Source organism: Lithobates pipiens, unplaced genomic scaffold, assembly GCF_037356315.1.
Source record: "Lithobates pipiens isolate NorthernLeopardFrog02 unplaced genomic scaffold, aLitPip1_a1.2 Scaffold_22, whole genome shotgun sequence".
NCBI lineage: Eukaryota > Metazoa > Chordata > Amphibia > Anura > Ranidae > Lithobates > Lithobates pipiens.
This window is the reverse complement of record NW_027507784.1, coordinates 120,246,841-120,268,306: the sequence shown is the minus strand read 5'-3', so window position 1 is coordinate 120,268,306 and position 21,466 is coordinate 120,246,841.

Here is a 21,466-nt window from a genome sequence, read left to right as displayed (position 1 = left end):
ATCCAAAAAAAACATAAAATGTAATCTATTGCAGCTTGTGGCCGCATTTGTTTTCTATATTTTTTTTTTCCTTTTGTATTTTCAGCTAGTGATCCAGCCAGTGCATTTGTTATTTTTCAACTTTCTTTAACAGACCAAGTTGTCCAGACCAAGTGGTGGTTTCGAAGGTTGAGACAAATTGTTCAGCCCTGACAATGGTCAGTTTTTATTCATTCATGTATTATTATTATTATTATTATAATACAGGATTCATATAGCGCCAACAGTTTGCGCAGTGCTTTACAACATGAGGCAGTACACTTACAATACAAATCAATACAGGAAGGATCAGATGTACATTCTTTACCCCCAAAGGTAAAACAACTGTTGCTGTAACTGCTTAACCACTTCAGCCCCGGAAGATTTTACCCCCTTCCTGACCAGAGCACTTTTTGCAACACGGCACCGTGACGATTTAACTGACAGTTGCACCAAAACAAAATTGACGTCCTTTTTTTTTTACAACAAATAGAGCTTTCTTTTGATGGTATTTGATTACCTCTACGATTATTATTTTTTGCGCTATAAACAAAAAAAGCGGCAATTTTGAAAAAAAATCATTTACTTTTTCTATAATAAATATCCTTCAAAAATATATATAACATTTTTTTTTCCTCAGTTTCGGCCGATACATATTCTTCTACATATTTTTGGTAAAAAAAAATTGCAATACGCATATATTGATTGGTTTGCGCAAAAGTTATAGCGTTTACAAAATAGGGGATAGTTTTATGCCATTTTCGTTATTTATTTTATTAGTAATGGCGGCGATCTGTGATTTTTATCGTGACTACAACATTATGGCAGACACATTGGATACTTTTCACACTATTTTAGGAACATTGTCATTTATACAGTGATCAGTGCTATAAAAATGCACTGATTACTGTGTAAATGGCACTGGCAGGGAAGGGGTTAAACACTAGGGGGCGATAAAGGGGTTAAGTGTGCCCTAGGGAGTGATTCTTAATGTGTGGGAGGGATCGGGCTACAACTCACATGACAGTGATCACTATTCCCGATGACAGGGAGCAGTGATCTCTGTCATGTCACAAGGCAGAACGGGGAAATGCCTTGTTTACATAGGCACGTCCCCGTTCTGAAGCTTTGTGACACGATTGCCAGGAGACATGGAGTTCACGCGTGCCAGATAACCCAACAATTAAAGGGGACATACAGGTATGCCCATATGCCCACCGCTGCCATTGTGCCGACGTATATCGGCGTGCAGCGGTCGGCAAGTGGTAAAAAGTGTTAATCGGAGTTTGGCTTTAATTTATTAGTCAAGTCCATCTAAATCTGCTAGTGTACCTAACACTGCCCTCTCCAGACACTGAGGCCGCGTACACACGCGGGGACTGTTCGGCCAACTTTGTCCGCTGAACAGTGTTTCGGCGGACAGTCCGCCCGTGTGTGGGCGTTCAGCGGACAGTTTCAGCGAACAGTCCGCTGAACAAGGTTTTTCGGAATTTCCGAAAAACTGTCCGCTGAAACCTTGTTTCAGCGAACAGTTCCCTCGTGTGTAGGCTTGTTCGACAAACTAAGTTCCGCGCATGCTCAGAAAGGATTTACACGCCGAAAGTTATAATGCAGTGTATAGGACGTCGTATTTTTCGTCCCGTCGTACGTGCCGTTCACGTCATCGCGCACGGTTTCAGCAAACTGTTCGTACGTCGTGTGTGGCCATGTCCGTCCATGCTAATTTTGAGCGGACTGTTTGCCGAAACTGTTTGACGGACAAAGTTGGCCGAACAGTCCCCGCGTGTGTACGCGGCCTGACAGCGCTGCTCTCCAAAGGTGTCTCATTGCTCCCCCATCCAGAGTGGAGACACCCTAAAACAGGAAATATGCTACTGGCAGGATCAACCAGGCGAAAATAAAGGAAAATAGCCTAAAAAGGGAAAACAAATGCAGCCACCACATTTAAGGATTGGCAAGCTGCAATATAATACATCTTTGTTTTTCGGGTTTGATACACCCTTTTATGTTTTGAAAACGAAAGGTAGAAGCTGATTGGTTGCCATGCACAAGTGCTCCAGACTCAAATTTGATAAACTTCCCTTTGAATGATTATCTGCTAATGTCTGAATTGAGCCTACCACAATTATTATAGCAACATTAAAATTAGATTGTAATACCCAGAACGAAACATAAGTGCTTATGCAGAGCTTGGGAGCAACAAGAAAAATATATATAATGTTCAAGATGAAAAAGTTAAAGAGAGAAAACCCTATTATAACAAATGTATTATGTATTATTTATTATATATATAATATTAATAATGTATTATTAATATTATCACAATGTAAAGGATTGTCAGCACTATACTGCAGTCTTTCCCTTAAGGGGCATTCCTGCGCTGGAGGAACGCCAGCTACACAAAGAAAATAATTGTTTTTTTTAATCTGTCCTATTCACACTGCGACGCACCCCAGAGCTGCGCTGTAGTGATCTGCGATGAAATGGCGTTCTGCATTTTATTGCAGCACACTGGACAAGATCGCACATCGCTGTACAACAGCGCAATGCATCACGTTGCTATACAGTGACATGAATGAAGTGTCACTTTTGTGCATGTCAAATAAAGTTAGCACAAAAAAAAGAAGCTATGTGATGTGCTAAAACACACATCATGCCAACCCCTACCACGGGCTCACTGCAGCCTGAACGAACAGCTGCCACACGCTAAACTGCTGTGGAGTTTGGTAGATATTTGTTTAAAAAGCACAAATTAAAAAGAATTTAAATATTTTTTAACTGAATATGTCTTTATACCAGCCACAGTAAATGAATTAGTAGCACAGTACTGCTCTCAGCCAATCAGGGCTTTGCTTCATTGCACAGCTTAAAGCGGAGTTCCACCCATTTAAACATCAGCAGCTACAAAAAGCGATACGGGCAAACGAAGTCCCACTCCTCTGCCCCTCCTCTCCGTGGTTCTAACTGTGGGCGCTCGGCTGTGGCTTCACAGCCGCACTGCTCGCTGTGAATGGCCGGGCAATCTTCTGGGACCTGTGACGTGTCCCAGAGGATTGCAGGGGGGGAGGGGGAGAGACAATCTTCCTTCAGGCGCCAGGAGAGGAAGTGGGAGCTGGGTACCCGCTCCCGCCCCCCAAAAAAGAGATGTCAAATGTGGCATGTCAGGGGGCCACCAGCACTTAAAGAGGAAGTTCCATTTATGGGTGGAACTCCACTTTAACATTGAACCGCTTACAGTGGAAGAGAACACAAGGGTGGCTTCATTAAAGCTAAATTTCAGGTAATTCATTTTTTTGCAAGCGGAAGTTCCATTTTTGGGTGGAACTCCGCTTTAACTGCACAGTACATTTTTTTTTTGTTTTAGCATACATTATAGGATTGTAACAAACCTGGGATACCTTTGGGCACTCCAAAGACAACACTAATGCCATGCACATAGCGTCTCCTCACCCTCCCATCAGGCTCTGTTCCAAGCCACATTCCTAGCTGAATAATGTGTCCGGGTTTCAGGTGGATTGAAACCAGAACACATGATTCAAAACCCGGACTGTCTGGGTGAATCCCGGAAGGGTGGCAACCCTATCTAAGACACACATATTTGAGATACAGACACTGTATTTTTTATTGATGCCTAGAGTGACACTTTAATGTTTGTGTGTAACTGATTTAAAAAATGTCAGATCTCTTCTATAAATGATTTAAATTACAGATCTAGACACAACCTCTGCACTTTTCTACAGATTTGTTATCACGTGTGGCAGCTGATATGAGCATCCGGGTTTACCAGCAATAAAAAACAGGTGAGTGACAAAATACATTCTTGCATTAATAAAATACCCAGCAGAAACGTGTTCTGCTACTCCTAAGTTGGCAGGTGAAGATTTTGAACATCATGATGGCAAATCAGATATGACTGATTTTTGTTCCACAGCTACTAGAAACCAAATGTGGCCAAAGATTAGCAGATCACTCCCCAAACTCCAAAGGTGGTAATAAATCTACATATGCTCCGCTAAATCACAGAAACATCAAGACCAGCCACAACTGACAACATGGCGCACCTGTAGCAGAAGGATATCCACATATTGCATAGTTACATAGTAGGTGAGGTTGAAAAAAGACACAAGTCCATCAAGTCCAACCTCTGTATGTGATTATATGTCAGTATTACATTGTGTATCCCTATATGTTGTGGTCGTTCAGGTGCTTATCTAATAGTTTCTTGAAACTATCAATGCTCCCCACTGAGACCACCATCTGTGGAAGGGAATTCCACATCCTTGCCTCTCTTACAGTACAGAACCCTCTACGTAGTTTAAGTTTCTTTTCTTCTTTTTTTAATGAGTGGCCACATGCCTTGTTAAATTCTCTTCCGCAAAAAAGTTTTATCCCTATTGTGGGGTCACCAGTACTGTATTTGTATATTGAAACCCTCTCCCCTTTCAAGCGTCTCTTCTCCAGAGAGAATACGTTCAGTGCTCACAACCTTTCCTCATAACTAATATCCTCCAGACCCTTTATTAGCTTTGTTGCCCTTCTTTGTACTCGCTCCATTTCCAGTACATCCTTCCTGAGGAATGGTGCCCAGAATTGGACAGCATACTCCAAGTGCGGCCGGACCAGAGTCTTGTAGAGCGGGAAAATATAATTTTATCTCTGGAGTTGATCCCCTTTTTACTGCATGCCAATATTCTGTTTGCTTTATTAGCAGCAGCTTACAGAATATTCTATGGAGAAAAGAGAATGTTTGCTGATCTGATATCGATAAAGTCCAAAAAAGGTGCTGCACTCTGTTAAAGTGTTACTAAATCCACAACAATAAAATCAGTCAGTCTGTATATGCAGTAAAGAATGCTTGTTATACACGCCGTGGAACCTAAGGGGTTAATCCTCCACATTGTATAAAAAGGCATTGTGTCTTCTCTGATCCTCCCCTTCTTACACTCTCCCCAAACCATCTTCTGATAAGACAGCACCTTTTGAGTCACTCTGCACATGCTCAGTTTGATGTGTATTGCTAGAGAAGTTTTTTTTTTTTCTTGGGTGGGTGCATGTAATTGGCACAGAGCGAATCAGCACTGTCCAGACAGAGGGTCAGAGGTCCTGAGGCCTCATAGGACAGACAGAGTAGAATGAAAACTCCTCCTACAAGCTTTCACCAGACACTGATAGCCGTCATAAGACTGCTATATACTGCTGAAAAGAAAAAAGTATTTAGCAGTTTATATTTACTAAAACCTTTGCATTTCCATGCTGTGTGTAGTGTGGGAGACCAGATATAGTGACTGCAGGGTCCTGGATTCAGTAACACTTTAAATGATGAATAGAAGTTTATTTCCAAAGGCAACGGTACATAAGTTTGTACAGTAACAATGGTTTTGAGTCTCCATGCCCTTCCTCAAGTTCAAGGTGAAAAAGAATGGGGATGCCCAAAACCATTGTTCCTGCACATGCTCATGTACCATTGCCTTTGGGAATAATCTTCTATTCAGCATTTAATGTAGTGCAGTACTTTCTTTGACTTTGTAAGATTAATGGAACCTCCTAGTGGATTGCACCCCATTGTCTACAACGTTAAAATCCCAACCACAAGCATTCAAATACACTGATCATATTGTAAATGTGGTACATGCCATATGGCGTATGTTAACATGTTGTACATAGTAAAGCACCTCATAACAACTGGATGTCAGCTTTCAGTTTGTAGGTCACAATGATGAAATAGAGGTTTTTATTGGTTGGTATGGACTGCTGAACCTTTCTCTAATTCTGCGTACAAACGATTGGAATTTCGGCCAGCAAAAGACCGATGAGAGCTTTTCATCGGAAAATGTGACCGTGTGTATGCTCCATTGGAATTTAGCTGGCTGAATTCCCGCAAGCAAAAATTTGAGAGCATGTTCTCAATTTTTCAGACAGAAAAGTTTCGGAAATTCCGATCGTGTGTATGCAATTCCAATGCGCAAAAACTCACGCATACTCAGATTCAACTACAAGATGGAAGCCATTGGCTACTGGGTATTGAACTTCCTTTTTTCAGTCCTGTCGCACGTGTTGTACATCACCACATTCGTGACGGTCGGAAATTGTGTGTGACCATGTGTATGCAAGACAGCTTGAGCGAAATCCCGTCGCAATTCCTTCGGGAAAATCATCAGAGCTTTTTCAGACCAAAATTCCAATCGTGTGTACACAGCATAAGGGTTTGACACATTATTTTATTAAATGCTCATCTTCACACTGTCTCAATTAAAATGTATCAACTAACAACACAACTATTTTCTTCCAGGGTAATACTCTTCATGCTCTGCCATCCTATGAAAATATAAGGGAATCTACAGTAGTGTCATATATGTGTTTTGATGTTAAAGTAACATTAAAGGTTCATTAAAAAAAATAGAAAAAAATAACAAACATGGCATACTTACCTGCTTTGTGCAATGGTTTCTCCTCTTCAGCCAGTGCCCCCAATAGCAAGCCGCTTGCTGTGGGGGGCATTGGCGCATGCTCACTTGCGAGCCTCACTCTATGCGTCAATAAGACATACAGAGCTGCTACTCAACTCCACCCCCCGCTCTCTCCTCATTGGCCCACTGGCTGCGATTGACAGTAGCTGGAGCCAATGGCTCCTGCTGCTGTATCAGCCAATGAGGAATTAGAGACTCAGGAGAAGCTCAACTCTCGTGCACATTAGTAGATAGAGAAGGAGGTCAGGTGAGTATTAGGGGAGAGCTGGGGGGCCCTCTGCACACAGAAGGTTTTTTTACCTTTATGCATAGAATGCATGTAGATAAAAAACCTTGAGCCTTAAAAACCACGTAAAGTGGCTCAAATAATTAATACCACTTAAAGCTATATATTGCTTCTCATTGGCTTTTCCCTCCAGAAAGATGGCACCATCCTTGTTCAGGTATTATCTAAGGTCAGCATCTACTTCCTGCATTAAAATGCTGTCTCAGAAATGACCCAATCATATTAAAGTGAAATTAAACCCTACTAATTTTTTTTTAAACAAATAGGCCCCAGGAGCTTTTTGCCATATTGTGCAAGTGTGCACCACATGATAGCACATCATGGCAGACTTACCTCTCAAGAAAAAATGGGAGTTATTTACGAACGGCAAATCCACTTTGCACTGCAAGTGCAAATATTTTTTGCTGTGTGCCACTAAAGTGTAGGGGTTTGGCTTGAAGAAAAAGTGGCAACCCTAAGTACACAGGACCTGCACAAGTGTAAACCTAGACTAATTCTGGTGCTTATGTAGTTCTTGACTGTGTTCACAAACATCTGACACAGATTAGCCCTAGCTACAGCCCCCTCCTTGTGACTTGGTATAAAGTTACAAAGTTGCAATCTGATCAATGGGGTAACGAAGACTGAGAAAAAGCTTCATTTTGCTTGCAGCAGACTCATGATATCATCCTGGGCTACAGAAACCAAGTGATTAAAGCTCAAGGAAGACTATAATGATAAGATAAAATATTTTTTAAAGCATGCATAATTATTCTGTATATTGGTATGCTTTATTTATAATATTGCATAACTACTGCTTTCTGCACTGGACACATGTATTCAGATATATTTGTATGGTCATCACAATACATCTATAACATGTTCTATGTATATAAATAATGAATCTATCATATTGGATTTCAGTTATATGTGTTCCAAGGTAATGTTTATGATGTGGTTCCTAGGGTCACTGATATGTGTGGTTGAGCAGTTTCCTGCATTTATATAGGAGATTAAGTTTTATTAAGATATTTCATGTAAAAATAACCAAGTTAATGGATTCTGGGTGTCACTTGATTCTTTATCTGTAAATATCCAATAACACACAACACATAAATGCCCAAAGATGCTGAAAACTGGTACAACATCTCAGATTGTAGCATAGTGGCTGGAAAAGTGTTTTTCATGCAAATAAATTGATTTACTAAAGGCAAATAAGCAGTTTCCTTCAGCAGAGCTTCATGTCATTCATTGATCTAAGGGAAAATTCCCTTGCAAAGAGAACAGCCTATTTGCCTTTAGTAAATCAACCACATTGCCTGTCTTGGCACACATTAAGCTTCTATTTCCTTAACTCCTCTTTGCTATTGTATCTTCATAGTTAAAGTGGTTGTAAACCACTTACAACCACTTTAACCTACAGGTAAGCCTAGATTAAGGCTTACCTGTAGGTGCAAGAAATATCTCCCACACCTAAAAGGTTTAGGAGATATTTGCAAGAGTAGCTTCACTGATGTCCACGGCACATGCGCCGTAGACATCGGGCACAGGCACACGAAGCGTGCCATTTCTAACGGCGATCCTGCCGTTAGTGGCGGCACCAGCGTGCATGTGCAGGAGTGACATCATCACGGCTCCCGCCAGTCACAGCGCCGGAGCCGCGATACCCGGAAGTCACTCCGGGTATCATGGCGGCGACGGAGGTAATGACCGAGGACCTCTGCTGGGGCTTCGATCTTAGGTAAGTCATTCATAATGAGCTAGTATGCTATGCATACTAGCTCGTTATGCCTTTGCCTTGCAGGGTGTCTTTTTTTTTTCTTAAAAGGCTTTACTTCCTTTATAAGCATTTTAATCTAATATTGTTTTTACATCTTCTGCTGCGAAACACTTTCCATAAATTAAATAAATGACTGGCTTATGTTGGTATGTTTTGAAAGCCATGCATGATCTATCCTTTTATCCCCAGAAATGTTGTTCTTACACATTTTTTCTTTCTCTCATTTCCAGTGATTATTTGTAGACAAACAGAACAATCTGTCCTGGAAAGTACAGTGGCGTTAAAATGTTTTCTCACATTATATTAATATTGTAGCTTTACAGCTATATATACTGTAAAGTATATGATTAATTTACCTGTTCAGTGACTAAGCCACTGGTGCTGTCCAATCATGAGTGACAAATATCCATGCATCTCTGCAAACTATAAACCGTGGAGGAAGAATTCACTAAGGTGCTGGTAGGCCCTATGCAAAGAGCCAATATTACTTATCAATAATACCAATCCAAGGGATATTGCTATCCACAGGGGTGTAAGTATTGCCAGAAAAGACTATGCAACCAATATAAGGTGTAAAGCGTACAGAAGAAGAATACACAGGGATTTTATGCATTTCGCAATAGTGATTGTCAAACATTTGTGAAAGCAATGGGGTTGATTTAGTAAAGGGGTAAAGCATATTCACTTTGCAAAGGAATTTTCACTTAGCTTAGTGAATGTGGTACAGAACTTAAAAAAAAAATGGTTTCATGCTTACACATGATTGGATATAACTAAGGAAAATTCCCTTGCAAAGTAAAAATTCACTTTGCCAAGTGAGCAGCCCATGAGTCTTCTGGCTTCATTCACACCAGTCTGCAGCATTTTCTTTTACAATTTTATGTACCAGCAGTGAGTGGTGGTGTTTCGCAGTTTTAGCATATCACACTGTTTGCATTCCTTATTTTTTAGTTCACCTTTATTGAAGTGTCACAGAATGACACTTCATTAAAGTTTATGTGCTGCAGCAGAGCTGTGGTGTGTTAACAAGCTGTAAGACACAATGGTGCCAGGTGGGGATCACTGCATTGGGACGGGAGGACAATTACAAAATGATGCACTGTGGCTGTGTATCCTTCGTCCAGCAGCTGAAAGCCGTTTTCTCCCCCTCTACCTCCCACCGGTATTCAGCTGCTGGAGGGAGAGACACAGACACAGTACATCATTCTATATTTGTTCTCTCATCCCACTGCACCAATCACCCTACTGTCCGGGCCTCCCCGGTGTGCTCGGGCTCCCTACAGGAGGCCCTGTGGTATCCCCCTTTCAGCGGTCCTGTCCATAGCGCATAGTTATTGCCCTGGATATTCATAGGTTGATCACCTGAACAGCAGCCTAATCAACAAAACCTACCATCAAAATTAAATTAACAGGGTGTCTGTCAGCATTTTGGCAGAAGAACAATACATGAACTATCATAGGCAAATCTTGCCACGGGTGTCTCTAAGAAGTGAAAGAAACTGGAAGAAGATGTCAGCTAACTGTGGAGGAGTTAGCCTTTAAATTTCCTACATTTGCATTACAATGCATTATTTATCTGGCTAGGGACAACCATTAAAGTTAATTAATCTATAAGAATGAATCAGAACTGATCTTTTATTGTTCTAATTGCGCTTAGGCTGCCTCTAACTGGTTATCATTGAGTTACTGCACATCACTGCTATTTTTTTTTTTACAAATCTCTGCCATGGTTTGTAAAAGTCATTAAACTAAGTACAAACTGTATATATTCAGTGCAGTGAATACTTCTACACTTAGAATGCTAATGACATAACCATTGCTCACACCTTTATGATTAGGGTGACCACATCATCCCTTTAATACAGGACACATATGAATTACATGGGTTCTGAGGCTGATTTAATGCAGATAAGGCACCAAGTGGGTTAAATTACCACCTTAATCAGCCACAGAACCTGTGTAATTTATATGTGTCCTGGATTAAAGGGATGATGTGGCAACCCTATTTATGATACGTGGCCATGCCCCTAATCTACTCCTTCTGCAGATGGTCATAAAACTAAGAGGGCATGCACGCTCTCTACACAGGATGTGTTTTTCTTTTGCTTGTGCCTCTGATCAGGAGTTTGCACACACATGCAGATACCTAGCCTACATTCATCAAATGACATATTGTCCCAGGGGAGACCTTGTCCTTGGTACAGATGGAATACATGAACAGCAATCTTCTGCACCTCACATTTTTACTTTGAAGAATCAACTGCTGCAATAACTCCAGGAAAGAGCATCTGACACTGGTAGTGTCTGCAGTCAATCCCTCTCCATATATGGCTGTTCTGCCACATCTGGGAATGATCAGAGACACATGCCTTAAACAGCCAAGCACATCTGTGCCAAATATTAGCACATTTAACTAACAGGCAACTGAGACAGAAGAACCACACTGCCACCTGGAGTACTCTTTTAGTGCTGCAGCCAGAAAGGTTAAGTCAAAGCATTGCACACATTTCTATAGGACAAGAAAAAAAAAATCAAGTATATAATCTCAGAATTGACTTCCTCCACGCACACTGTACAATGTGCTCCCCTTCTCTAACTGTAAGGCCCCATCTCCCACTTCTCTGTTGTTTCATTTTGGCTCTGCATTTCCTACACACCCATTCCCCACGTATAGTTCTACAGCTGCCCCCATTCCCATTCACTGTTACAGTGCAGAAGCTAACAGTAAATTGCAAATTTGTAAACACACATAGGGCACACATATGTTAGATTATGATATATCATATTCATAAGTCACATTCAAACACATCGAGCGATCACCTTTAGGAATTTTAGTGCTGGAATGCGTACTGTACAGTAACAGTACTTAATACACACTAACACTCGGTGGTTTGTTGGTGGTGCTGAAAGGGTGTATGTTCCATTCTTGCTGCAACTGTACACATCTGCTTACAATATTTCTTTAATAACTGAGGCCTTGGGACACATTTGGCCAGTATTCACAAAAAAAGAGGGGGGCAAATATGGGCTTATGAATACAAATGGGGAGTAGGATGGGAGAGGAGGATGAACAAGAGGAAGAGTGCTAGTACTGAAAATTCAGGGAAAGGATTTGTTTGTGAAGTCATGGTCGGGAGGGGATGCTGGGGTTTAGCATCTGTTTCCCAGCAGACTGGACCATTTCACATCTGTCTGGATAAAAAAAAAAAAAAACATGAGATCTATGTCACTGGTGGTCTGGAACTAAAATGATTGGCTAGCCTGCAAACAAAGCATGAATGAGCATTGAAGGCTAGGCAGTGAAGTCCGCTTAAGTTTAATTATAGTGAAGATACAATGCATTATGTTTGTGTTTGATTAGAGAGAATCATATCCCGAGGATGGGGGACTAGGGAACTGTCTTTGGCTGTTCCAGAAAGTACAATGTTTTTACATGAATTAATCACAGTCTACTCAGTCACTGACATTACCACTAAGCACATGATTCCAGATACGCAGTTAATGATTTTGGAATAATGATCTGTATAATATCAACATCTGGTTATTGCATTAAATTCCAGCAGGCAAGATGATATTTTTTAAATTTTGGCTTCAGTTCCATTGTGTTGGCGTGTGTAAGACAGAACCTTAGGTACACACATTATCCTCTAGTCAGCTCACAGACAAAAGATGATCAGTGTGTTCTTTTCTTCATTTAACTAGCTTTGGCCCTATGTCGGAATTTCCAAGCTGTCACTAGAGCCAGATTTAGCATGCATCATGTATCATTAAGGCAACTGGCTTTTAGATTTGAAACTAAGGTAATCTACGTCTGCTTGTCACAGGTTGATCTTGTGACCATGACAGGTCTCTTTTAAGGCTTTTAGTTCCACTTCCACCATATGGTGTACCATCTTATTATCCTAGAGAGACTTCTTTTGTGCTTCCCTTCTTGAGTCCAGTGAAAAACAATATTGGTGATTGAGTTGGTGTTTCATCTTAACATGTGTGCAATTCTTCTCCATTAGGGTAGTATTAGGCCCAATAAAACTCTTTCCTAAGGGCTAAAATAGTTATAGGCTGAACATAACATTAAGGTGACCTTGTCATGAAAATTAAATTGCCCATAAAGCATAAATGTACCTATTCTGCCATCTGTACCATCAAATGCTGCTATATTGAAGAGAAATCCCAGGTGAAGTTTCTTCAGGAACCAAACTTTTTTGGGAGTGTTGATCTCTGGTCCCCCACTTCGCTGATTGGTTCTTCCTGCCATCCTCCACATCATTACTGTTTCATGTTGTGGCACAGGGGTCATCAGGAGGAACTACTGAGAATGTTTTACAATGACAGTTGAAACATTCAGTTTATATGGTAATTTCAAGGTCTTGAGATCCATATAGCTAAATTTCAAGGAGAAGTGTGGGGGAAAAAAAACATCTATACTTACCCATATGGCTGCAGCCTTGGTCTAATGTCCCTCACTGACTCTTATACCTCATACACACGATCAGACATTCAGACAACAAAATCATGGATTTTGGCTCAAACTTGTCTTGCATACACACGGTCACGCAAATGTTGTCAGAAATTCTGATCGGCAAGAACGCGGTGACGTACAACACGTATGACGACCCGAGAAAAATGAAGTTCAATAGCCAGTGCGGCTCTTCTGCTTGATTCCGAGCATGCGTGGATTTTTGTGCGTCGGAATTGTGTACATACGATTGGAATTTCCAACAACAAATTTTGTTGTCGGAAAATTTAAGAGCCTGCTCTCAAACATTTGTTGGCGGAAATTCCAACAACAAATGTTCTATGGAGCACACACACGGTCGGGCTTTTCAACAACAGCTCACAACGAACATTTCCCGTCGGAAAATCTGACCGTGTGTACGAGGCATTAGACTGAGAGATCACATAACCACTGATTGTTCAGTAGTCAGACCGCTCTCAGTAAAGAACATTGATTGTCAGTCACCACTCTCTGCTCTGCCCCTCCAGTGCTCGCTAGACTGTGGAGGGGGTGGAAGTGGCTGGCTCAGACTCTCAGCGGCACGATGAGAAGCTGAGCCAGCTTCCGGACAGGCATTTGGGTGGATCCTGATGTCAAAGTTGGAATCCTTCAAAAGCCTGGAATGGCTTTGTGATATCAGCAGGCTTCAGCCGTTGTGGGCAGCTGAATTTGGGTCAGAGGAGTGCCTAAATATCTGCACTCCTCTGAACCAGAAGAGATGTATTTAGTGCAATTTGGATAACTCAACTCCCTGTGTGGCATTGTGTGGCTCAGATAACACAGCACTAAGAGGTACCATGGCACAACGAGTACCGTGTTTCACAATTACCTGGCTTGTGTGACACCATGTCAAAGTGTTATTACTTGTATAAAACAAAATCTGATTCTGCCAGGTGACATGGAACTGAATTTGCATCTGCAAGATTTAAATAAATTGCTAGACAGCAAACAGACAGCACTTCTATACACAGATGATGAACAATGTTTTGTACATTTGTACCAGATATTATTTGCCACTAACAACCAAATCAGATCTTAAATATTTGCTGGTGGAGCCATTGTCTTTGACCGCTCCATGAAAATGTCCCCTTTTTCAACTGACTGCAGATGTCTCTGAGTTTTCACCAAATTCAACAAACATGTCACATTTCAGCTCTTCATTATGCAAGACATAAGCAAAGTGGAATTTCATTCTGCGCTGACCTGGGCCAGATTTCCATATTTTTCATAAGCCAGGAGTCAGGACACATCTTCACTCAACTCTCCTCTAATGTAATACATGACTATCCTAAAAACCAAATAGATTAGCATAACATGTGTGCACTCAAATATTGTTGCTAGGAGAATTGGAAAGCGATGCACTGCTTAGAAAAGGTAAATCAAATAATATTGTAATATTAAAGTATTTATTGGAATTTTCACGATGCAAAATTACGTCACACCTGTGGAAACTGTGAAAATCTCAATCAATTGTTCCCATGGTGTATAGAGTGATGGAATTGGAAATGGAAGTAGTTATGGGAAATCCATTGTACAGGACTGTACCAAATTGTAGATTCTTATTGCAACTTTTCAGGAAGGAGCATCGTTAGAATATGTTTTTAATCAACTGAATTCCAGCATGCTCCTTGAATAACAAATAAGCAGCACTATCAGAAGTCCTAGAAGAAGGAATGAATGAACCAAGCAAGTTTTAGCTTGCCTGAGGCGCGGTGAACTAAGCAGGATGCCCACTATTCCCGAACATTGTGGCGAATCCTATTGAAGTCTATGGTAGGCAAAACTTTGGGCTTTTTTCAAGCCTATTTTCCAAGCTGTTGTAGCTATTGTCTTTTTAAAGAGGAAATCCAGGTATGGATTTTTTTTTATATAGTTAGATTGGTCCAGCTTGGGCCAATCTAACTATGCATATACCATACTTGGCCCATTCCCATGGAAGCTGAAAACCACTGAAGTAGACACCGCTACTCCAATGATCTCCACTTGCTTCCTTGTCCCACGCCCAGTGGTTACCCTGCTGCATTCTGAACACCAGAGATCAGCCAGACATGTTCTCTGATTGAACGAGGTAGAAAACGTGATGTCACCTCCCTGCCTCTCCACCATGTTCAATCAGAGAACACTTTGTATTCATTCAGAAAATGCATTCTCCGAATGGCACCCATGCCATGCAACCAACCTGCTATATTCAGAAAGCAGCAGGGCAAATGTTCAGCACCTGGGGGACCTTGTTTCCAGGGACCTGGAAACAAGTGGAGATCACTGGAGTAGCAGTGTCTACTTCAGTTATTTCCAGCTTCCAAGGGTGTCTGGTGTCTGCCAGAAATGTTGTATGCATAGTTACAGTGGTCCAAGCTGAAGCAATGATGCTGTAAAAAAATCCAGAGATGCTGGGTGACATAACTGACCAAACATGGTCATGGCCATATTTGGTTAATGATTTCACCCTGTATTCTTGGCTGGTTTGTTTACAACAGTTGGGATCCCTGCAGGCAAACTGGCCAAATATGTCCAGTTGTTTGGCATATAGGTTAAGGCTGGGTCGAACATAAAGCTCAGCTCTACGTAACAATGGATGACAGATTGTAGACAGCCCCTTTAAAAACAAAACAGTGACCCCAGTGTAGCCACCACCATGTCCTAAAAAAAAGCTACTAATTAAATGGTGTTTTTGGCTGGGTGGTAGTTCGCCCAGTTTGGTTGTATAGATTTTTTCACATAGTTTGTGTGGGGTCTAACATGTGTTGAATGTGGACTTATGCCTAAAGTGGTCCTGGGGCTGTCCTGCCTGGTGATGGAGAAATCTGTGCCAAGGAGGAGACCCAGGGTAGGACCCTTTCTGGAGAAAGCCAGGAGCAAGGCTGGTTTCTCAGAAGGGCCTAGAGACTCGCTTGGGGCCACAGCCTAGGAAATGGAGAAAGCATAGACTGTGGACCAGTTACTGCCTACAGTGTTGTCAGGTCAGCTTAGAGGTTCTGACACTGTGAAACTGGATATAGATCTGGATCTGGAGAGTCTGTAAGTGATCTGCTTGGTACCTTGAACCCCCTAACCTTCACTGCTTTGATTTTTCTGCAATAAATCCATAAGAAGACAAAAGTGACTGGCTCCCAATGTAATTTTCTGTCCCCCATATTAGCCATGGACTCAGCCCTTGGGACAAATGCTGGCCTGCCCCTGCCTCTAAGGGGGTGCTGCTCCATAAATACTGTTATTGTTGCACAAAGTGTGTACATATCCGCTTACCATGGTGTCACCTGGACAGAGTCTGACAACTTGAAGGACTCCAGCTGATTAGTGTGTTTTCATTTGTACTGGTCATGATCAATACTACATCCTACTATCTAATGTCCCATTTGCCCAAGCTGCATTTTTTTTAGTCATCACCAGCAACAACGGAATGCCTTTCTGCAATATTATTACCACGAGTAACACTATTACTGTAGTATCAATGGACTTACTACAGACCACAAAACAGCAAACATTATCTATGTTGTGGGTATAGAGCCCAGCCTCCCCATCTCTACAGTAGCACTGATTTCCTTTTAGGTTTAATGATGTTGCAAGCTTTCAGAAAAGCCTATGTCTGTAATTAGAACAGAGGTCTTTGGTAGTACATGCTAAAAGTTGGAAGAAGTGAAATATCCAATTGCTATGCTAACCTGACATCTCAAGACAAGCATGTGCTCTTAAAAGTTTATGTGCACTAATTTTGTATTGTAGTGTAGTTATATTCCCTCCTTTGTTTGCCTCACCTTGTAATGAGGGGTTTGCTATAAGTGCAGTTTGTAGTGCCATGGCTGATTAATGCCCCTATGTATATGTATTCATTCACCTACAGTAGCTTGTCCCTTCTTGTTCCAGGTCAAATAGAATCCAAATAATGATTCATAATTTCCCCTGTGTTACATCAAAAATGTTGGAATGCAGATGACACTACACTACACTACATGCTGAGCTCTCTGTTAATTGCTTGTTTTGTCTGTTTTAGATATAATTACTGTTTAGCTTTTACCTGCAGAGCACTAGACTGAGAGACCCAGGGATTGTGGGGTATGTAGCCACATTACCGGAAATGTTAGTTCTCAGACTACAGACAAAGGACAAGCTTAACCTGTAAATTTCCATGCCACATACCTCATGTTTGAATAAAAACAGAAACTTCTGACACCAGAAAGCTATAGACTGTACACATGGGGCAACAATTGACACCATGAAACTACATGACCAATGCACATTGTATGCAGATGGAAAACACAAGTTGCGGGTAGGAAAGTTTACAATGCCTTTAAGAAAGCATGTGTACTTAATTTCTTAGGCTTTACAAAGCAGACAGCATACTAGAAGCAGTTAGAAAACTCCTCTCCTGCTGCCGTGTGTTTAGCATGAGAACACAGGGTTAAGTTTTTTAAAGTTTTGGATAGAGTATGGATGAATTATAACCTCTGTCACCTTTTATTGTTGACTGTATCCTTTACCTTCTCTAATTATATTGGGAGCCTTTTGCCTGAGTCAGAAGATCCAAATTTTACAGAAAAAAACAGAGGGCGCCTCTATCTGAGTGTAGAGTGTTGGAAACAGCTATTAGGTAACGAATAAATATTGTACTCACATGTAATGGATGAAATGTCAGCTTGCTATCTGTGGATTTCTTTACCTCCCTAGAAGAGATCGGCAGGCAAGCGGCTGGGTGGTGAGAGAGAAGCGCTGGAGAGTGGAGAAGCCGGCGGTGTAGTGTGCATCAGCGACTGGATGTTCTTGTCTTGTTTGGTACTCTTCTGATATGCAGAGTTCGACCAGGAAGCTGCTGGACAGATGCAAACAGGAGTGCTGTGGCTGGGGAAGCTGAACCGCATGCAACATGGTAAAGCTGTGGCTTCTCAGTGTCCTCGGCTGGCTTGGGAATCTAAGCTGGGATGAGGTGATGATAAAAAAGGAAGAGAAGAGCGCCTCTAAGTGCAATATTTATTTGATGTAGTATATAGATGGGCTAGGGGTCACTCACATACTTGAGAAGGGGTACAGGCTCATCTCGGAAAGACATCAGCTACTCGATGTGTACAGCTGCAACTCCACTGCTGAGAAGGACGGTGTCACGTACCAGGCTGGAGGCTGAGGTGACGAGAGGGCTCCCCTTGCGGCTGAGTGCAGAGTACCCCTGGAGTTGGAGACAGAGGGTCTTATGGTTCCAAAAGCGAACACCCAGGAGAAGATAAAGTGGTCACAGCCAATGATTCCCTGGAGCTACTGGCAGATCTTAACAGGTGGAAAAGCAGAGACATCATCTGAAGCAAGGCCAGGGGTCAAACACAGGAAGGCAGTCAGAAGCAGAGGCAGGAGGTGTAGTTGTAATCAAGCACAGGAAGTCAATCTGGAACAGACAAGAGCAGGTCCTTGAAACAAGCCAGGTTCAGAGCCAGGAGAGAAGCCAGAGTAGGTCAGGGTAAGCCGGGTCGGTAACAGGTAATCAAACAGGAGCAAGAAACACAGGAACACAGGATACAGAGCTGACAATAATCCAGTGATTTATGAGAGCAATTGGAGTCCTTATATAGATCAACAGAACACTGGTAAATATCACGTTTTGCGTACACACATTACACGCTGATTGCTAATGCGCTTGCGTGGATTCGCACGACCATAATAGATATTGGCATATCTGCCAGTTCTTCTCCGGTTTCTTCCCTGACAAATGGTCCGCACTGGGGAAGCCGCGAGGTATCAGTCTGGGCAGTCTTCTGGATGGAACGCAGCGTGGATCATGGCGTCGGTGTCAGCGGGTAATGTCAGCAGGAAGGGAAACGAACAACACATTTCAGAGCATGTGCAAAGTGACAAGTCATGCGTGCTAATTTCTCAAGGTGCCTTGAGAAAGGTGATGATGTCACTCCATAAAGGGGCGTGGTTACACATTTCAGGTATCTGTTCCTTTGTAAGACCATAAGGAAAAGGGGAGTGCTCTAGTCCCTGATTTTATAGGGAAGATGGGCGAGTGTGGGGCGGTGGCTGCTCCCTCATAGTCAAATTAGCTGATATCTCTTGGAACCAAGCTAAATGAGAACTGTGAGAAGCAGCTTCCCGGCTGATCTTTTCACAATACCAGTCACTTGCCTGCCAATCTCTGCTAGGGATGTACAGACCTCCACAGATGACAAGCTGACATTTCCTCTATTACATGCGAGTGCAATACCTAATTCATTACCTAATAGCAGTTTCCAACACTCTACACTCAGATAGAGGCGTCCTCTGTTTTTTTTATTTTTTTTCAGTTTTCATATATTAGGTTAACTCTGGACCTACATAGGGGAGCTGCCTCTTCCCTCTAAATGTTGATCATTTGAACTGTTTATTCCCCTTTCATCCCTCACATCCACCCCACTGTATTTCTGGTCTGCCTACAGCAGCGCCATCGTTTTTTTCCTACTAGATACACATTTTACAGTTCTTCCCAGAAAAAGAGGCGAGGGGTAATCTAATCAGGACAAATGCTCTGGGGACAACTACAACTGTCTAAGGGAATTTCCCTTACTTTGCAGAGATTTTCTCCCGCTGTCTCTAGGACAAAAAGAGAACTCTGTCCAGTGGGACATAGACAGCAAAAAATAAACAGATTGCATTTTAACCCTCATATTCTATCCAAAATGAAAAAATTGTTGCATATATACTGTAGTTTTGTCTACTTTCACACTTGCAAATGTGCCTAACAGCCCAATCATTCTCTTCCCACAGTCTGAGGCAAAACTACTACTGCACTGGGGCTTGTTTTTGTTTAGGAAGTCTTAAAAAGCAGTGTTGCTAACCTTATCATTTGCTACCCCAACATCCAGCACTTTCTACTTTATTTGAATGCCTTAGATTGTGGGTAGGCTTTTGGAGTTCTGACTTACAATGCAGGACTGTTGGTCCTACATGATATATGACATTAGTAGAGTGTGACCAATAGACTGAGCGATGAAGAGAAGCAGCTCCAGGGGACCAGCCACATAGAGGGGAGAATCCTGTGGGAGCGAGGGATAAGGTAAGTAAAACTTCTTTTTTTTAGGTGCTCCAGAAAAACATGAGCATCTAGCCCTTGTAGTGTAGGGCAAGGGTAGTTGGTTAATTTCCCTGGGGTTTGGCCTCAAGAATTAAGGGCTAGGAATAAAGCTAGAGTAAATGTTTATGGGCTCACTGTGATCTGTAATTGGACTTGGAGCACCGCTCAAAGCTTAGAGAAAAGCTGATTCCCTCTGGTCCTCAGAGATAGGGGTGCTAGCATGTATATTCACTCATCCTCCAGTGACAGATACATTGCATACTAAAAAATCTGAACTTCCAGCCTGACTGCACAACAGAAGTTAACATGAGACAGCCTCAGACAGCTCTCTTTTCACAGGCCATGCTCCCTGATTCATTTTGGCCTGCCTAAAGGGGGGCCTAGTGATTGAGGTGTATGACTGAGCTCTGGTGGGCAGGGTGAAACGCGTTAGAGTGTGGCCTGCAAAGGAGACCTGACTGAGGCCGTCTCATATTAACAACTACACTCGGGCTGGGAGTGTGGCATTTTCAGTACTAAATGTTTATGGGATTACGTTTTAGATTTTGTTTAAGGATTATAATTAAAAGTTAATAATCGAAAAAAAAAAAATAGGAGTGGGATTTTAATGGCACTACCAAAACACAATTGTATCATACAAAGAAAAATTGATTTATTGTACATAGTAGAAAAATACATAAAAAATACATTATATACAAAAAATGCGGATGCATGGTGATACAAACACAAAGAATGGACCTAGACAAAGTGCATCAGCCTGAACCCAACAACATTTCGGAGATACAACAGATTCTCCTTCATCAGGGGTTAGTTGCAGGGAAGAACTATCTATAAAATGCAAATACAGAGTCATTAACCAAAGAGAAGACTATTGTGTTGTATGTACATAAACCATAATTTGGTGATCATTAAAGTATTACATCATAATTTGTACCTACATCCCAGTCACTTAGCAAAATGTATCAAATGTATCTGCTAAGTGACTGGGATGTAAGTACAAATTATGATGTAATACTTTAATGACCACCAATCCAAACTGGCGATAAACGTCCTAGTGGTTGGTCAATGAGACATACATATGCAGGGCCGGCCCTACCATGGGCTCCAGTAGGTCCATTGGTCCCAGGCACCACTGTGAGAGGGGCAGCAAATTAAACCTCGGCCACCTCTCCTTCTCTTCTATTTACCCAGCAAATTGACGTCCAAAGTTTTTTTCCCAGCAGTTTTGCATGTCATGATGACAACTGCCTGCCGGGCCACTCAGTCTGCCACTTTTCTACTCTAGCCAGCCCTTATACTACCCTAGCCTGTCTAAATTCTACCCAAGCCTGCCCCTATACTGCTCTAGCATGTCCATACCCATATACTACCCGAGCCTGTCCCAATATTACTCTAGCCTGCCTAT